The 18,664-nt window shown below is 53.0% G+C and overlaps 1 protein-coding gene across 1 annotated transcript in view; it reads right to left on the bottom strand.

Moving 5' to 3' along the window:
• The window catches only part of IGSF21 (immunoglobin superfamily member 21), a 472,741-nt gene that overhangs the window by 335,951 nt on the left and 118,126 nt on the right, over positions 1-18,664 (bottom strand). The gene's annotated exons all lie outside the window — the stretch shown is intronic.

Below are 18,664 nucleotides of genomic sequence, written 5' to 3'. Positions count from 1 at the left end.
ATTACTGATCCTGAGTTACCTCCTGTATTATACTCCAGAGCTGCACTCACTATTCTGCTGGTACAGTCACTGTGTACATACATTACTGATCCTGAGTTACCTCCTATATTGTACTCCAGAGCTGCACTCACTATTCTGCTGGTGCAGTCACTGTGTACATACATTACATTACTGATCCTGAGTTACCTCCTGTATTATACTCCAGAGCTGCACTCACTATTCTGCTGGTGCAGTCACTGTGTACATACATTACATTACTGATCCTGAGTTACCTCCTGTATTATACTCCAGAGCTGCACTCACTATTCTGCTGGTGCAGTCACTGTGTACATACAGTTAGAGCCATAAATATTTGGATGGTGACAAGTTTTGTCATTTTAGCAATTGTCCAAAACATAATTCTAGAATCTAGATCCAGTTTCACAATCAATCTCAGGTGTAATTTGAGGGGATTCACATCCTAATTGGTGGAAGAGTTTGGCAATTTTAGCTCTTTGATACGTCACTTCCTCTTTTTCAAGGGACCAAAAGACATTGGATAATTATCTGAACAGCTTTATAATGGGCTCATGGGTGATTTCCTCATTAAGGCAGGTATAAGGTCTGGAGCGGATTCCGGGTGTGGCATTTGCATCTGATGCTGTGAATGTACATACAGACCCGTGTGTGTCTATCAGGCTGTACGTTTGGATTGGGGTCCTGGGGTTAGTGCAGACATCGTGGTCCCCATACGAACAGTGAAACACAGTCGTGGTTTCCGTAATAACGATGTTTGCGGCTGATTCTTTAAAAAAAACAAACAAAAAAAAACGCAACATTTTTGTGCAAATGTCCTCTGGTCTCAGCCTCCCCGGGAGTGGTATTTTTTTTGTTGTTGGTCAGAAATTTATGCAAAAAAGTTAACAGTTTTGGGTGAAACGATGAATCGTACCAGGAAGTTGTAGAACTTTTTATGTAGCCGTCCCGGCCCTTTATCTCTCGCCGTATTTGCCGCTTCTCATACACACCGCTATGATTCCTTCTCGGTAATTAAACCACGTAAGGCGCGCCGCTCCAAGAGGAAATTTATACATTTGTTCCACAAATAAAGGAGCCGCAGAGCATCACTCCCAGGATCAGCATGGAGGAAAAAAAGCTAAAAATCACATTTATATAGGTCAGCAAGCTTACGCTTCCCGCTGGTAGCGCTGGCATCCTCTGTATATGCTCCCAGGCGGTCTGGAGCCCATCCGTCACCGCGCGCATGTATGAATGGACCCGATTTATCCAGGAATATTACATCTCCGTACAATATAAAGGCGGCAGAGAATGAACAGACAGCGCTAATTATAGGAGCCGGGATATGACGGCGCACATATAAAACACACATCATTACGGGCGGGATCCCACAGGACGGCACAATGTCATTCACAGACAATGGATAAACTCATATAATTACCGCCATATAATGAAGCGCGATGTACACGTGTGACCGGCGCCGGGACGTCACCAGATCAACCAGAAAACCGCGTGCAATCTGTAGCAATACAAAGGACTCCGGATTGTTACATTCACTGACCGCAAGCAGAGGTCTTCAAAGGGAAGATTTCAAAAATCACAGAGCTTTTAATTCGTGGGATTTTATGCTTTTAAAAAGACCCTTTTTTTATTAATTAGGACCCCCAATACGAAGCTGATGATAAGTTATCCTGGCGATGGGCTGCGTACACCCCGACGTCAGGTGCTTGATTCTCCCGCAGCGCCCCCGCAGGGGAGGTAAGGCATTACTAGATGTAAACTTCCCGCTCTCGATGAGGAAGGTCATGACCTTGAGACCCCCCAATATTTCAGAGCTGATTAGTGGGGTTTTCTGTGAGGGCCTCCTCAATATGGCACTAGCCTCCACAATGTGGCCACGGATAAGAGCCGCTATCGGACACGTTTGCTGATCGGGTCTGCAGGCGCCTCCCCAATGTGGCCACGGATAAGAGCCGCTATCGGACATGTTTGCTGATCGGGTCTGCAGGCGCCTCCCCAATGTGGCCACGGATAAGAGCCGCTATCGGACATGTTTGCTGATCGGGTCTGCAGGTGCCTCCACAATGTGGCCACGGATAAGAGCCGCTATCGGACACGTTTGCTGATCGGGTCTGCAGGCGCCTCCCCAATGTGGCCACGGATAAGAGCCGCTATCGGACATGTTTGCTGATCGGGTCTGCAGGTAACGACTCGTGAAGAGCTCAGGTTTCTCACTTGCAAACATTTTTAACAATCAGGTTGAACCTTCTCTGCAAATATAAAATGGTCACCAAAAATCACAAGGACGGTCTCCTCCCGGCACCTGTGTATTACGGTCACTGCTCCCGCGCTGCACAGCTTCTGGAGAGAACCAGCTCAAGTAAATAGTCACAGAGGTATCAACCTCCCCCCGCGAATGATGGTCTGCAGGGGCTGGACAATGGATATACCCAGACCACCCCCTCAGGGACCATCACTGATGGCCCAGCCTAGACCACCACCCCCTCAGGGACCATCGCTGATGGCCCAACCTAGACCACCACCCCCTCAGGGACCATGGCTGATGGCCCAACCTAGACCACCACCCCCTCAGGGACCATGGCTGATGGCCCAACCTAGACCACCACCCCCTCAGGGACCACCGCTGATGGCCCAACCTAGACCACCACCCCCCTTCAGGGACCATTGCTGATTGCCTCGCCCAGACTATCACACCCTTAGGAACCATCGCTGATAGCTCAGCCCACACCACCAACCCTTCAGGTACAATTGGAGATGGCCCAGCCCAGACAGTCATCCCTCAGTGACCATTACCCCTCAGGGACAGTCATTGATCACCACACTCTAGTAACAACCCCTTAGAGACCATCACAGGTCACCTCACCAGGGTCAATTAGCTCAAAGGCACCATCGCTATTAGGTTGTTTTGCTCAGCCACCCCCTCAGGGGCTGCCACTGATCGCTTTGCTCAGCGCACCAAACCCTCTGAATACAGTCGCCAATCGCTGTGCTCAGCGCACCAAACCCCCCGTATACCGTCGCCAATCGCTTTGCTCAGCGCACCAAACCCCCCGTATACGGTCGCCAATTGCTTTGCTCAGCGCACCAAACCCCCCCGTATACAGTCGCCGATCGCTTTGCTCAGCACATCAAATCCCCCGTATACAGCCGTCGATCGCTTTGCTCAGCGCACCAAATCCCCCGTATACAGCCGCCGATCGCTTTGCTCAGCGCACCAAATCCTCCGTATACAGCCGCCGATCGCTTTGCTCAGCGCACCAAATCCCCCGTATACAGCCGCCGATCGCTTTGTTCAGCACATCAAATCCCCCGTATACAGTCGTTGATCGCTTTGCTCAGCACATCAAATCCCCCGTATACAGCCGCCGATCGCTTTGCTCAGCGCACCAAATCCCCCGTATACAGCCGCCGATCGCTTTGCTCAGCGCACCAAATCCCCCGTATACAGCCGCCGATCGCTTTGCTCAGCACATCAAATCCCCCGTATACAGTCGTTGATCGCTTTGCTCAGCACATCAAATCCCCCGTACACAGTCGCTGATCGCTTTGCTCAGCCCCCCAAACCCCCCGTATACAGTCGCTGATCGCTTTGCTCAGCCCCCCAAACCCCCCGTATACAGTCGCTGATCGCTTTGCTCAGCCCCCCAAACCCCCCGTATACAGTTGCCGATCGCTGTTCTCAGCGCACCAAACCCCCCGTATACAGTCGCTGATCGCTTTGCTCAGCCCCCCAAACCCCCCGTATACAGTCGCCGATCGCTTTGCTCAGCCCCCCAAACCCCCCGTATACAGTCGCTGATCGCTTTGCTCAGCCCCCCAAACCCCCCGTATACAGTCGCTGATCGCTTTGCTCAGCCCCCCAAACCCCCCGTATACAGTTGCCGATCGCTGTGCTCAGCGCACCAAACCCCCCGTATACAGTCGCTGATCGCTTTGCTCAGCCCCCCAAACCCCCCGTATACAGTCGCCGATCGCTTTGCTCAGCCCCCCAAACCCCCCGTATACAGTCGCCGATCGCTGTGCTCAGCGCACCAAACCCCCCGTATACAGTCGCCGATCGCTGTGCTCAGCGCACCAAACCCCTCGTATACAGTCGCCGATCGCTGTGCTCAGCGCACCAAACCCCTCGTATACAGTCGCCGATCACTTTGCTCAGCGCACCAAACCCCCCGTATACAGTCGCCGATCGCTGTGCTCAGCGCACCAAACCCCTCGTATACAGTCGCCGATCACTTTTCTCAGTGTACCAAACCCCCCGTATACAGTCGCCGATCGCCTCGCAGGACAAACGGCAGAATAAATATTTCAGCCACGTTAAGTGCTCCACGGTATAATTCAATTTGGCAGCACACTCATAGATTTGACACTTCAGAACGACTCTGGTCCTTTTCACACGCGGCGCGTTATTACTCTGCTAATTAATAATCCGGCCGCTGGAAGGACAAATGGATGCAAATCCAAACTCATTAATATTTAATTGGGTACGAAAGACTTAGCTCCTTCATGCACATAAACATTCGTGTAAGCGAGGCCTCCGAAGACGCAAAATATCCCCCAGTAAATGCGAGGAAGCGCTTGTTAGCTACACAGGGACCTATAAATAGCAGAGCCCCTGATTAGCCACAGTGCAGCGGAGCTGAGGGCAGCGGGATTCGGGGAGGTGAATGTTCACACCCGCACTGTACGGAAAGATCTGCAGGAATTTGAGGCTGTCCCTTGAAGCAGATCTGCAGGGCCGGGAATCTGCCACAGTCTCCTCCGGAGAAGCCGCGGGAAATAAGTAGCATGCAAAAATCCAGGCGGAAAATTCTCCATGTATGTAAATATAGGGAGGAAATGTTATTCCAATGCCCGAGCTGCGGACAGGAGACAGACGCTGAATGGGAGATGAATCTGCTTTTTATCCACCCAGTGTGAACGCGCTCTTAATGCTGAGCGGCCCGGCAACTTTGGCAGACGGTGGTCATGAGTCCGGAGACGGGTGTATGTCGCTGTTACATCTCAGCACAAGGCACCGCGAGCAGCAACACACAAAAATACAGCTGGTTTGGACATTCTGCAACCTGAATGTGGCGGCTGCCATACCCGGGGGTCGCGATGGGGACCGCTCACTTGAATTAGGCTGCGGTGTACATACAGCCGAGTCATAGCCCAAGTGGCCCCAGCCGGAGTGTGAGTGATACTGGTCTCCAGCAGCCGCACCTCACTGGCTGCACAGGGCAATCCCCCTATTAACACTGACCAAATAATGAGGCACCTGTAATTAAGAGGCAGCCTGTGCCGGGGAGAGTCGGGGATTTTTAGTGGAGCTCTTCATTATGCACCTCTTGCCTCTGTTATTAAGATGAATGGGCGAGATGCCTTATCGCATGCACTAATTACTACATCTGCGCGATCAGCTCGGTGGCAGCAGTAAACACATGTCCCCGCACCCTCCTTTCCACGGTTAGCAGCGGTCGTATGCTCCGGCGAAAAGAACAAGGCACAACAGCTGCCGAGGAGACTATTATTCATTGCAATTTGTAGCGAGATACTGACACCGGACATCTGCATGTGTCCGACCCCCGATATATCCGCACAACGCCCCCTGCATGTGTCCGACCCCCGATATATCCACACAATGCCCCCTGCATGTGTCCGACCACCGATATATCCGCACAACGCCCCCTGCATGTGTCCGACCACTGATATATCCGCACAACGCCCCCTGCATGTGTCCGACCACCGATATATCCGCACAACGCCCCCTTCATGTGTCCGACCCCCGATATATCCGCACAACGCCCCCTGCATGTGTCCGACCACCGATATATCCGCACAATGCCCCCTGCATGTGACCGACCACCGATATATCCGCACAACGCCCCCTGCATGTGTCCCACCACCGATATATCCGCACAATGCCCCCTGCATGTGACCGACCACCGATATATCCGCACAACGCCCCCTGCATGTGTCCGACCACCGATATATCCGCACAATGCCCCCTGCATGTGACCGACCACCGATATATCCGCACAATGCCCCCTGCATGTGACCGACCACCGATATATCCGCACAACAACCCCTGCATGTGACCGACCCCCGATATATCCGCACAATGCCCCCTGCATGTGACCGACCACCGATATATCCTCACAAGGCCCCCTGCATGTGTCCGACCACCGATATATCAGCACAATGCCCCCTGCATGTGTCCGACCACCGATATATCCGCACAACGCCCCCTGCATGTGTCCGACCACCGATATATCCACACAATGCCCCCTGCATGTGTCCGACCACCGATATATCCGCACAACGCCCCCTGCATGTGTCCGACCACCGATATATCCGCACAATGCCCCCTGCATGTGTCCGACCACCGATATATCCACACAACACCCCCTGCATGTGACCGACCACCGATATATCCGCACAACGCACCCTGCATGTGTCCGACCACCGATATATCCACACAACACCCCCTGCATGTGACCGACCACCGATATATCCGCACAACGCACCCTGCATGTGTCCGACCACCGATATATCCACACAACACCCCCTGCATGTGACCGACCACCGATATATCCGCACAACACCCCCTGCATGTGACCGACCACCGATATATCCACACAACACCCCCTGCATGTGACCGACCACCGATATATCCGCACAACGCACCCTGCATGTGTCCGACCACCGATATATCCGCACAACACCCCCTGCATGTGACCGACCACCGATATATCCACACAACACCCCTGCATGTGACCGACCACCGATATATCCGCACAACGCACCCTGCATGTGTCCGACCACCGATATATCCACACAATGCCCCCTGCATGTGTCCGACCACCGATATATCCACACAATGCCCCCTGCATGTGTACGACCCCCGATATATCCACACAATGCCCCCTGCATGTGTCCGACCACCGATATATCCGCACAACGCACCCTGCATGTGTCCGACCACCGATATATCCGCACAATGCCTCCTGCATGTGTCCGACCACCGATATATCCACACAATGCCTCCTGCATGTGTGCGACCACCAATACAGTGCCTACAAGTAGTATTCAACCCCCTGCAGATTTAGCAGGTTTACACATTCGGAAGTAACTTGGCATTGTGACATTTGGACTGTAGATCAGCCTGGAAGTGTGAAATGCACTGCAGCAACAAAGAATGTTATTTCTTTTTTTATTTTTTTTTTTAAATTGTGAAAAGTTTATTCAGAGGTCATTTATTATTCAACCCCTCAAACCACCAGAATTCTGTTTGGTTCCCCTAAAGTATTAAGAAGTATTTCAGGCACAAAGAACAATGAGCTTCACATGTTTGGATTAATTATCTCTTTTTCCAGCCTTTTCTGACTAAATAAGACCCTCCACAAACTTGTGAACAGAACTCATACTTGGTCAACATGGGAAAGACAAAGGAGCATTCCAAGGCCATCAGAGACAAGATCGTGGAGGGTCACAAGGCTGGCAAGGGGTACAAAACCCTTTCCAAGGAGTTGGGCCTACCTGTTTCCACTGTTGGGAGCATCATCCGGAAGTGGAAGTCTTATGGAACTACTGTTAGCCTTCCACGGCCTGGACAGCCTTTGAAAGTTTCCACCCGTGCTGAGGCCAGGCTTGTCCGAAGAGTCAAGGCTAACCCAAGGACAACAAGGAAGGAGCTCCGGGAAGATCTCATGGCAGTGGGGACATTGGTTTCAGTCAATACCATAAGTAACGTACTCCACCGCAATGGTCTCCGTTCCAGACGAGCCCGTAAGGTACCTTTACTTTCAAAGCGTCATGTCAAGGCTCGTCTACAGTTTGCTCATGATCACTTGGAGGACTCTGAGACAGACTGGTTCAAGGTTCTCTGGTCTGATGAGACCAAGATCGAGATCTTTGGTGCCAACCACACACGTGACGTTTGGAGACTGGATGGCACTGCATACGACCCCAAGAATACCATCCCTACAGTCAAGCATGGTGGTGGCAGCATCATGCTGTGAGGCTGTTTCTCAGCCAAGGAGCCTGGCCATCTGGTCCGCATCCATGGGAAAATGGATAGCACGGCCTACCTGGAGATTTTGGCCAACAACCTCCGCTCCTCCATCAAGGATCTTAAGATGGGTCATCATTTCATCTTCCAACAAGACAACGACCCAAAGCACACAGCCAAGAAAACTAAGGCCTGGTTCAAGAGGGAAAAAATCAAGGTGTTGCAGTGGCCTAGTCAGTCTCCTGACCTTAACCCAATTGAAAACTTGTGGAAGGAGCTCAAGATTAAAGTCCACATAAGACACCCAAAGAACCTAGATAACTTGGAGAATATCTGCATGGAGGAGTGGGCCAAGATATCTCCAGAGACCTGTGCCGGCCTGATCAGGTCTTATAAAAGACGATTATTAGCTGTAATTGCAAACAAGGGTTATTCCACAAAATATTAAACCTAGGGGTTGAATAATAATTGACCCACACTTTTATGTTGAAAATTTATTAAAATTTAACTGAGCAACATAACTTTTTGGTTTGTAAGATTTATGCATCTGTTAATAAATCCTGCTCTTGTTTGAAGTTTGCAGGCTCTAACTTATTTGCATCTTATCAAACCTGCTAAATCTGCAGGGGGTTGAATACTACTTGTAGGCACTGTATATCCGCACAATGCCCCCTGCATGTGACCGACCCCGATATATCCACACAACGCCCCCTGCATGTGTCCGACCACCGATATATCCGCACAATGCCCCCTGCATGTGACCGACCACCGATATATCCGCACAATGCTCCCTGCATGTGACCAACCACCGATATATCGGCACAATGCCCCCTGCATGTGTCCGACCACCGATATAGCCGCACAACGCCCCCTGCATGTGTCCGACCACCGATATATCCACACAATGCCCCCTGCATGTGTCCGACCACCGATATATCCACACAATGCCCCCTGCATGTGACCGACCCCCGATATATCCACACAACGCCCCCTGCATGTGTCCAACCACCGATATATCCGCACAATGCCCCCTGCATGTGTCCGACCACCAATATATCCACACAACGCCCCCTGCATGTGACCGACCACCGATATATCCGCACAATGCCCCCTGCATGTGTCCGACCACCGATATATCCGCACAATGCCCCTGCATGTGACCGACCCCCGATATATCCACACAACGCCCCCTGCATGTGTCCGACCACCGATATATCCGCACAATGCCCCCTGCATGTGTCCGACCACCGATATATCCGCACAACGCCCCCTGCATGTGTCCGACTACCGATATATCCACACAACGCCCCCTGCATGTGACCGACCACCGATATATCCGCACAATGCCCCCTGCATGTGTCCGACCACCGATATATCCACACAATGCCCCTGCATGTGACCGACCCCCGATATATCCACACAACGCCCCCTGCATGTGTCCGACCACCGATATATCCACACAACGCCTCCTGCATGTGACCGACCCCCGATATATCCACACAAAGCCCCCTGCATGTGTCCGACCACCGATATATCCGCACAACGCCCCCTGCATGTGTCCGACCACCGATATATCCGCACAACGCCCCCTGCATGTGTCCGACCACCGATATATCCGCACAATGCCCCCTGCATGTGACCGACCACCGATATATCCACACAACGCCCCCTGCATGTGTCCGACCACCGATATATCCGCACAACGCCCCCTGCATGTGTCCGACCACCGATATATCCGCACAACGCCCCCTGCATGTGTCCGACCACCGATATATCCGCACAATGCCCCCTGCATGTGTCCAACCACCAATATATCCGCACAACGCCCCCTGCATGTGTCCGACCACCGATATATCCGCACAACAACCCCTGCATGTGACCGACCCCCGATATATCCGCACAATGCCCCCTGCATGTGACCGACCACCGATATATCCTCACAATGCCCCCTGCATGTGTCCGACCACCGATATATCAGCACAATGCCCCCTGCATGTGTCCGACCACCGATATATCCGCACAACGCCCCCTGCATGTGTCCGACCACCGATATATCCACACAACACCCCCTGCATGTGTCCGACCACCGATATATCCACACAATGCCCCCTGCATGTGTCCGACCACCGATATATCCGCACAACGCCCCCTGCATGTGTCCGACCACCGATATATCCGCACAACGCACCCTGCATGTGTCCGACCACCGATATATCCACACAACACCCCCTGCATGTGACCGACCACCGATATATCCGCACAACGCACCCTGCATGTGTCCGACCACCGATATATCCACACAACACCCCCTGCATGTGACCGACCACCGATATATCCGCACAACGCACCCTGCATGTGTCCGACCACCGATATATCCGCACAACACCCCCTGCATGTGACCGACCACCGATATATCCACACAACACCCCCTGCATGTGACCGACCACCGATATATCCGCACAACGCACCCTGCATGTGTCCGACCACCGATATATCCACACAATGCCCCCTGCATGTGTCCGACCACCGATATATCCACACAATGCCCCCTGCATGTGTATGACCCCCGATATATCCACACAATGCCCCCTGCATGTGTCCGACCACCGATATATCCGCACAACGCACCCTGCATGTGTCCGACCACCGATATATCTGCACAATGCCTCCTGCATGTGTCCGACCACCGATATATCCACACAATGCCTCCTGCATGTGTGCGACCACCGATATATCCGCACAATGCCTCCTGCATGTGTCCGACCACCGATATATCCACACAATGCCTCCTGCATGTGTGCGACCACCAATACAGTGCCTACAAGTAGTCTTCAACCCCCTGCAGATTTAGCAGGTTTACACATTCGGAAGTAACTTGGCATTGTGACATTTGGACTGTAGATCAGCCTGGAAGTGTGAAATGCACTGCAGCAACAAAGAATGTTATTTCTTTTTTTATTTTTTTTTTTAAATTGTGAAAAGTTTATTCAGAGGTCATTTATTATTCAACCCCTCAAACCACAAGAATTCTGTTTGGTTCCCCTAAAGTATTAAGAAGTATTTCAGGCACAAAGAACAATGAGCTTCACATGTTTGGATTAATTATCTCTTTTTCCAGCCTTTTCTGACTAAATAAGACCCTCCACAAACTTGTGAACAGAACTCATACTTGGTCAACATGGGAAAGACAAAGGAGCATTCCAAGGCCATCAGAGACAAGATCGTGGAGGGTCACAAGGCTGGCAAGGGGTACAAAACCCTTTCCAAGGAGTTGGGCCTACCTGTTTCCACTGTTGGGAGCATCATCCGGAAGTGGAAGTCTTATGGAACTACTGTTAGCCTTCCACGGCCTGGACAGCCTTTGAAAGTTTCCACCCGTGCTGAGGCCAGGCTTGTCCGAAGAGTCAAGGCTAACCCAAGGACAACAAGGAAGGAGCTCCGGGAAGATCTCATGGCAGTGGGGACATTGGTTTCAGTCAATACCATAAGTAACGTACTCCACCGCAATGGTCTCCGTTCCAGACGAGCCCGTAAGGTACCTTTACTTTCAAAGCGTCATGTCAAGGCTCGTCTACAGTTTGCTCATGATCACTTGGAGGACTCTGAGACAGACTGGTTCAAGGTTCTCTGGTCTGATGAGACCAAGATCGAGATCTTTGGTGCCAACCACACACGTGACGTTTGGAGACTGGATGGCACTGCATACGACCCCAAGAATACCATCCCTACAGTCAAGCATGGTGGTGGCAGCATCATGCTGTGAGGCTGTTTCTCAGCCAAGGGACCTGGCCATCTGGTCCGCATCCATGGGAAAATGGATAGCACGGCCTACCTGGAGATTTTGGCCAACAACCTCCGCTCCTCCATCAAGGATCTTAAGATGGGTCATCATTTCATCTTCCAACAAGACAACGACCCAAAGCACACAGCCAAGAAAACTAAGGCCTGGTTCAAGAGGGAAAAAATCAAGGTGTTGCAGTGGCCTAGTCAGTTTCCTGACCTTAACCCAATTGAAAACTTGTGGAAGGAGCTCAAGATTAAAGTCCACATAAGACACCCAAAGAACCTAGATAACTTGGAGAATATCTGCATGGAGGAGTGGGCCAAGATATCTCCAGAGACCTGTGCCGGCCTGATCAGGTCTTATAAAAGACGATTATTAGCTGTAATTGCAAACAAGGGTTATTCCACAAAATATTAAACCTAGGGGTTGAATAATAATTGACCCACACTTTTATGTTGAAAATTTATTAAAATTTAACTGAGCAACATAACTTTTTGGTTTGTAAGATTTATGCATCTGTTAATAAATCCTGCTCTTGTTTGAAGTTTGCAGGCTCTAACTTATTTGCATCTTATCAAACCTGCTAAATATGCAGGGGGTTGAATACTACTTGTAGGCACTGTATATCCGCACAATGCCCCCTGCATGTGACCGACCCCCGATATATCCACACAACGCCCCCTGCATGTGTCCGACCACCGATATATCCGCACAATGCCCCCTGCATGTGTCCGACCACCGATATATCCACACAACGCCCCCTGCATGTGTAAGACCACCGATATATCCGCACGACGCCCCCTGCATGTGTCCGACCACCGATATATCCACACAACGCCCCCTGCATGTGTCCGACCACCGATATATCCGCACAACGCCCCCTGCATGTGTAAGACCACCGATATATCCTCACAACGCCCCCTGCATGTGACCGACCACTGATATATCCGCACAACGCCCCCTGCATGTGTCCGACCACTGATATATCCGCACAATGCCCCCTGCATGTGACCGACCACCGATATATCCGCACAATGCTACCTGCATGTGTCCGACCACCGATATATCCGCACAATGCCCCCTGCATGTGTCCGACCACCGATATATCCACACAACGCCTCCTGCATGTGACCGACCACCGATATATCCGCACAACGCCCCCTGCATGTGACCGACCACCGATATATCCACACAATGCCCCCTGCATGTGACCGACCACCGATATATCCACACAATGCCCCCTGCATGTGTCCGACCACCGATATATCCACACAACGCCCCCTGCATGTGTCCGACCACCGATATATCCGCACAATGCCCCCTGCATGTGTCCGACCACCGATATATCCACACAACGCCTCCTGCATGTGTCCGACCACCGATATATCCGCACAATGCCCCCTGCATGTGTCCGACCACCGATATATCCGCACAACGCCCCCTGCATGTGACGCCCCCTGCATGTGTCCGACCACCAATATATCCACACAATGCCCCCTGCATGTGACCGACCCCCGATATATCCACACAACGCCCCCTGCATGTGTCCGACCACCGATATATCCACACAACACCCCCTGCATGTGTCCGACCACCGATATATCCACACAATGCCCCCTGCATGTGTCCGACCACCGATATATCCGCACAACGCCCCCTGCATGTGTCCGACCACCGATATATCCACACAACACCCCCTGCATGTGACCGACCACCGATATATCCGCACAACGCACCCTGCATGTGTCCCACCACCGATATATCCGCACAACACCCCCTGCATGTGACCGACCACCGATATATCCACACAACACCCCCTGCATGTGACCGACCACCGATATATCCGCACAACGCACCCTGCATGTGTCCGACCACCGATATATCCACACAATGCCCCCTGCATGTGTCCGACCACCGATATATCCACACAATGCCCCCTGCATGTGACCGACCCCCGATATATCCACACAATGCCCCCTGCATGTGTCCGACCACCGATATATCCACACAATGCCCCCTGCATGTGTCCGACCACCGATATATCCACACAATGCCCCCTGCATGTGACCGACCCCCGATATATCCACACAATGCCCCCTGCATGTGTCCGACCACCGATATATCCACACAATGCCCCCTGCATGTGAACGACCCCCGATATATCCACACAATGCCCCCTGCATGTGTCCGACCACCGATATATCCACACAATGCCCCCTGCATGTGTACGACCCCCGATATATCCACACAATGCCCCCTGCATGTGTCCGACCACCGATATATCCGCACAATGCCTCCTGCATGTGTCCGACCACCGATATATCCTCACAAGGCCCCCTGCATGTGTCCGACCACCGATATATCCGCACAACGCCTCCTGCATGTGTCCGACCACCGATATATCCACACAATGCCTCCTGCATGTGTCCGACCACCAATATATCCGCACAATGCCCCCTGCATGTGACCGACCCCCGATATATCCACACAACGCCCCCTGCATGTGTCCGACCACCGATATATCCACACAATGCCCCCTGCATGTGTCCGACCACCGATATATCCACACAACGCCCCCTCCATGTGTCCGACCACCGATATATCCACACAATGCCCCCTGCATGTGTCCGACCACCGATATATCCACACAATGCCTCCTGCATGTGTGCGACCACCAATATACCCGCACAATGCCCCCTGCATGTGACCGACCCCCGATATATCCACACAACGCCCCCTGCATGTGTCCGACCACCGATATATCCGCACAATGCCCCCTGCATGTGTCCGACCACCGATATATCCACACAACGCCCCCTGCATGTGTCCGACCACCGATATATCCGCACAACGCCCCCTGCAGGTGTAAGACCACCGATATATCCGCACGACGCCCCCTGCATGTGTCCGACCACCGATATATCCACACAACGCCCCCTGCATGTGTCCGACCACCGATATATCCGCACAACGCCCCCTGCATGTGTAAGACAACCGATATATCCGCACAACGCCCCCTGCATGTGACCGACCACTGATATATCCGCACAACGCCCCCTGCATGTGTCCGACCACTGATATATCCGCACAATGCCCCCTGCATGTGACCGACCACCGGTATATCCGCACAATGCTACCTGCATGTGTCCGACCACCGATATATCCGCACAATGCCCCCTGCATGTGTCCGACCACCGATATATCCACACAACGCCTCCTGCATGTGACCGACCACCGATATATCCGCACAACGCCCCCTGCATGTGACCGACCACCGATATATCCACACAATGCCCCCTGCATGTGTCCGACCACCGATATATCCACACAACGCCTCCTGCATGTGTCCGACCACCGATATATCCGCACAACGCCCCCTGCATGTGTCCGACCACCGATATATCCACACAACGCCCCCTGCATGTGTCCGACCACCGATATATCCGCACAATGCCCCCTGCATGTGTCTGACCACCGATATATCCGCACAACGCCCCCTGCATGTGTCCGACCACCAATATATCCACACAATGCCCCCTGCATGTGTCCGACCACCGATATATCCGCACAATGCCCCCTGCATGTGTCCGACCACCGATATATCCGCACAACGCCCCCTGCATGTGTCCGACCACCAATATATCCACACAATGCCCCCTGCATGTGACCGACCCCCGATATATCCACACAACGCCCCCTGCATGTGTCCGACCACCGATATATCCACACAATGCCTCCTGCATGTGTCCGACCACCAATATATCCGCACAATGCCCCCTGCATGTGACCGACCCCCGATATATCCACACAACGCCCCCTGCATGTGTCCGACCACCGATATATCCGCACAATGCCCCCTGCATGTGTCCGACCACCGATATATCCACACAACGCCCCCTGCATGTGTCCGACCACCGATATATCCGCACAACGCCCCCTGCATGTGTAAGACCACCGATATATCCGCACAACGCCCCCTGCATGTGTCCGACCACCGATATATCCGCACAACGCCCCCTGCATGTGTCCGACCACCAATATATCCACACAATGCCCCCTGCATGTGTCCGACCACCGATATATCCACACAACGCCCCCTGCATGTGTCCGACCACCGATATATCCGCACAATGCCCCCTGCATGTGTCCGACCACCGATATATCCACACAACGCCCCCTGCATGTGTCCGACCACCGATATATCCGCACAACGCCCCCTGCATGTGTCCGACCACCGATATATCCGCACAATGCCCCCTGCATGTGACCGACCACCGATATATCCGCACAATGCCCCCTGCATGTGACCGACCACCGATATATCCGCACAACGCCCCCTGCATGTGACCGACCCCCGATATATCCACACAACGCCCCCTGCATGTGTCCGACCACCGATATATCCACACAATGCCCCCTGCATGTGTACGACCCCCGATATATCCACACAATGCCCCCTGCATGTGTCCGACCACCGATATATCCGCACAATGCCTCCTGCATGTGTCCGACCACCGATATATCCACACAATGCCTCCTGCATGTGTGCGACCACCAATATATCCGCACAATGCCCCCTGCATGTGACCGACCCCCGATATATCCACACAACGCCCCCTGCATGTGCCCGACCACCGATATATCCGCACAATGCCCCCTGCATGTGTCCGACCACCGATATATCCACACAACGCCCCCTGCATGTGTCTGACCACCGATATATCCGCACAACGCCCCCTGCATGTGTAAGACCACCGATATATCCGCACGACGGCCCCTGCATGTGTCCGACCACCGATATATCCACACAACGCCCCCTGCATGTGTCCGACCACCAATATATCCGCACAACGCCCCCTGCATGTGTAAGACCACCGATATATCCGCACAACGCCCCCTGCATGTGACCGACCACTGATATATCCGCACAACGCCCCCTGCATGTGTCCGACCACTGATATATCCGCACAATGCCCCCTGCATGTGACCGACCACCGATATATCCGCACAATGCTACCTGCATGTGTCCGACCACCGATATATCCGCACAATGCCCCCTGCATGTGTCCGACCACCGATATATCCACACAACGCCTCCTGCATGTGACCGACCACCGATATATCCGCACAACGCCCCCTGCATGTGACCGACCACCGATATATCCACACAATGCCCCCTGCATGTGTCCGACCACCGATATATCCACACAACGCCTCCTGCATGTGTCCGACCACCGATATATCCACACAACGCCCCCTGCATGTGTCCGACCACCGATATATCCGCACAATGCCCCCTGCATGTTTCCGACCACCGATATATCCACACAACGCCCCCTGCATGTGTCCGACCACCGATATATCCACACAATGCCCCCTGCATGTGTCTGACCACCGATATATCCGCACAACGCCCCCTGCATGTGTCCGACCACCAATATATCCACACAATGCCCCCTGCATGTGTCCGACCACCGATATATCCGCACAATGCCCCCTGCATGTGTCCGACCACCAATATATCCACACAATGCCCCCTGCATGTGACCGACAACCGATATATCTGCACAATGCCCCCTGCATGTGACCGACCACCGATATATCCACACAATGTCCCCTGCATGTGTCCGACCACCGATATATCCGCACAATGCCTCCTGCATGTGTCCGACCACTGATATATCCGCACAATGCCCCCTGCATGTATCCGACCCCCGATATATCCACACAATGCCTCCTGCATGTGACCGACCACCGATATATCCGCACAATGCCCCCTGCATGTGTCCGACCACCGATCTATCCACACAATGCCCCCTGCATGTGACCGACCACCGATATATCCACACAATGCCCCCTGCATGTGTCCGACCACTGATATATCCGCACAATGCCCCCTGCATGTATCCGACCCCCGATATATCCACACAACACCTACTGCATGTGGCCGACCACCAATATATCCACACAATGCCTCCTGCATGTGTCCGACCACCAATATATCCGCACAACGCCTCCTGCATGTGTCCGACCACCAATATATCCACACAATGCCCCCTGCATGTGTCCGACCACCAATATATCCGCACAACACCTCCTGCATGTGTCCGACCACCGATATATCCGCACAATGCCCCCTGCATGTGTCCGACCACCGATATATCCACACAACGCCCCCTGCATGTGTCCGACCACCGATATATCCGCACAACGCCCCCTGCATGTGTCCGACCACCGATATATCCGCACAATGCCCCCTGCATGTGACCGACCACCGATATATCCGCACAATGCCCCCTGCATGTGACCGACCACCGATATATCCGCACAACGTCCCCTGCATGTGACCGACCCCCGATATATCCACACAACGCCCCCTGCATGTGTCCGACCACCGATATATCCACACAATGCCCCCTGCATGTGTACGACCCCCGATATATCCACACAATGCCCCCTGCATGTGTCCGACCACCGATATATCCGCACAATGCCTCCTGCATGTGTCCGACCACCGATATATCCACACAATGCCTCCTGCATGTGTGCGACCACCAATATATCCGCACAATGCCCCCTGCATGTGACCGACCCCCGATATATCCACACAACGCCCCCTGCATGTGTCCGACCACCGATATATCCGCACAATGCCCCCTGCATGTGTCCGACCACCGATATATCCACACAACGCCCCCTGCATGTGTCTGACCACCGATATATCCGCACAACGCCCCCTGCATGTGTAAGACCACCGATATATCCGCACGACGCCCCCTGCATGTGTCCGACCACCGATATATCCACACAACGCCCCCTGCATGTGTCCGACCACCGATATATCCACACAACGCCTCCTGCATGTGTCCGAC

The sequence above is a fragment of the Anomaloglossus baeobatrachus genome, chromosome 11 (assembly GCF_048569485.1).
Source record: "Anomaloglossus baeobatrachus isolate aAnoBae1 chromosome 11, aAnoBae1.hap1, whole genome shotgun sequence".
Taxonomy (NCBI): Eukaryota; Metazoa; Chordata; class Amphibia; order Anura; family Aromobatidae; genus Anomaloglossus; species Anomaloglossus baeobatrachus.
The sequence above is the reverse complement of the archived record's forward strand: the minus strand, read 5'-3'. Positions and strand labels throughout refer to the sequence as shown.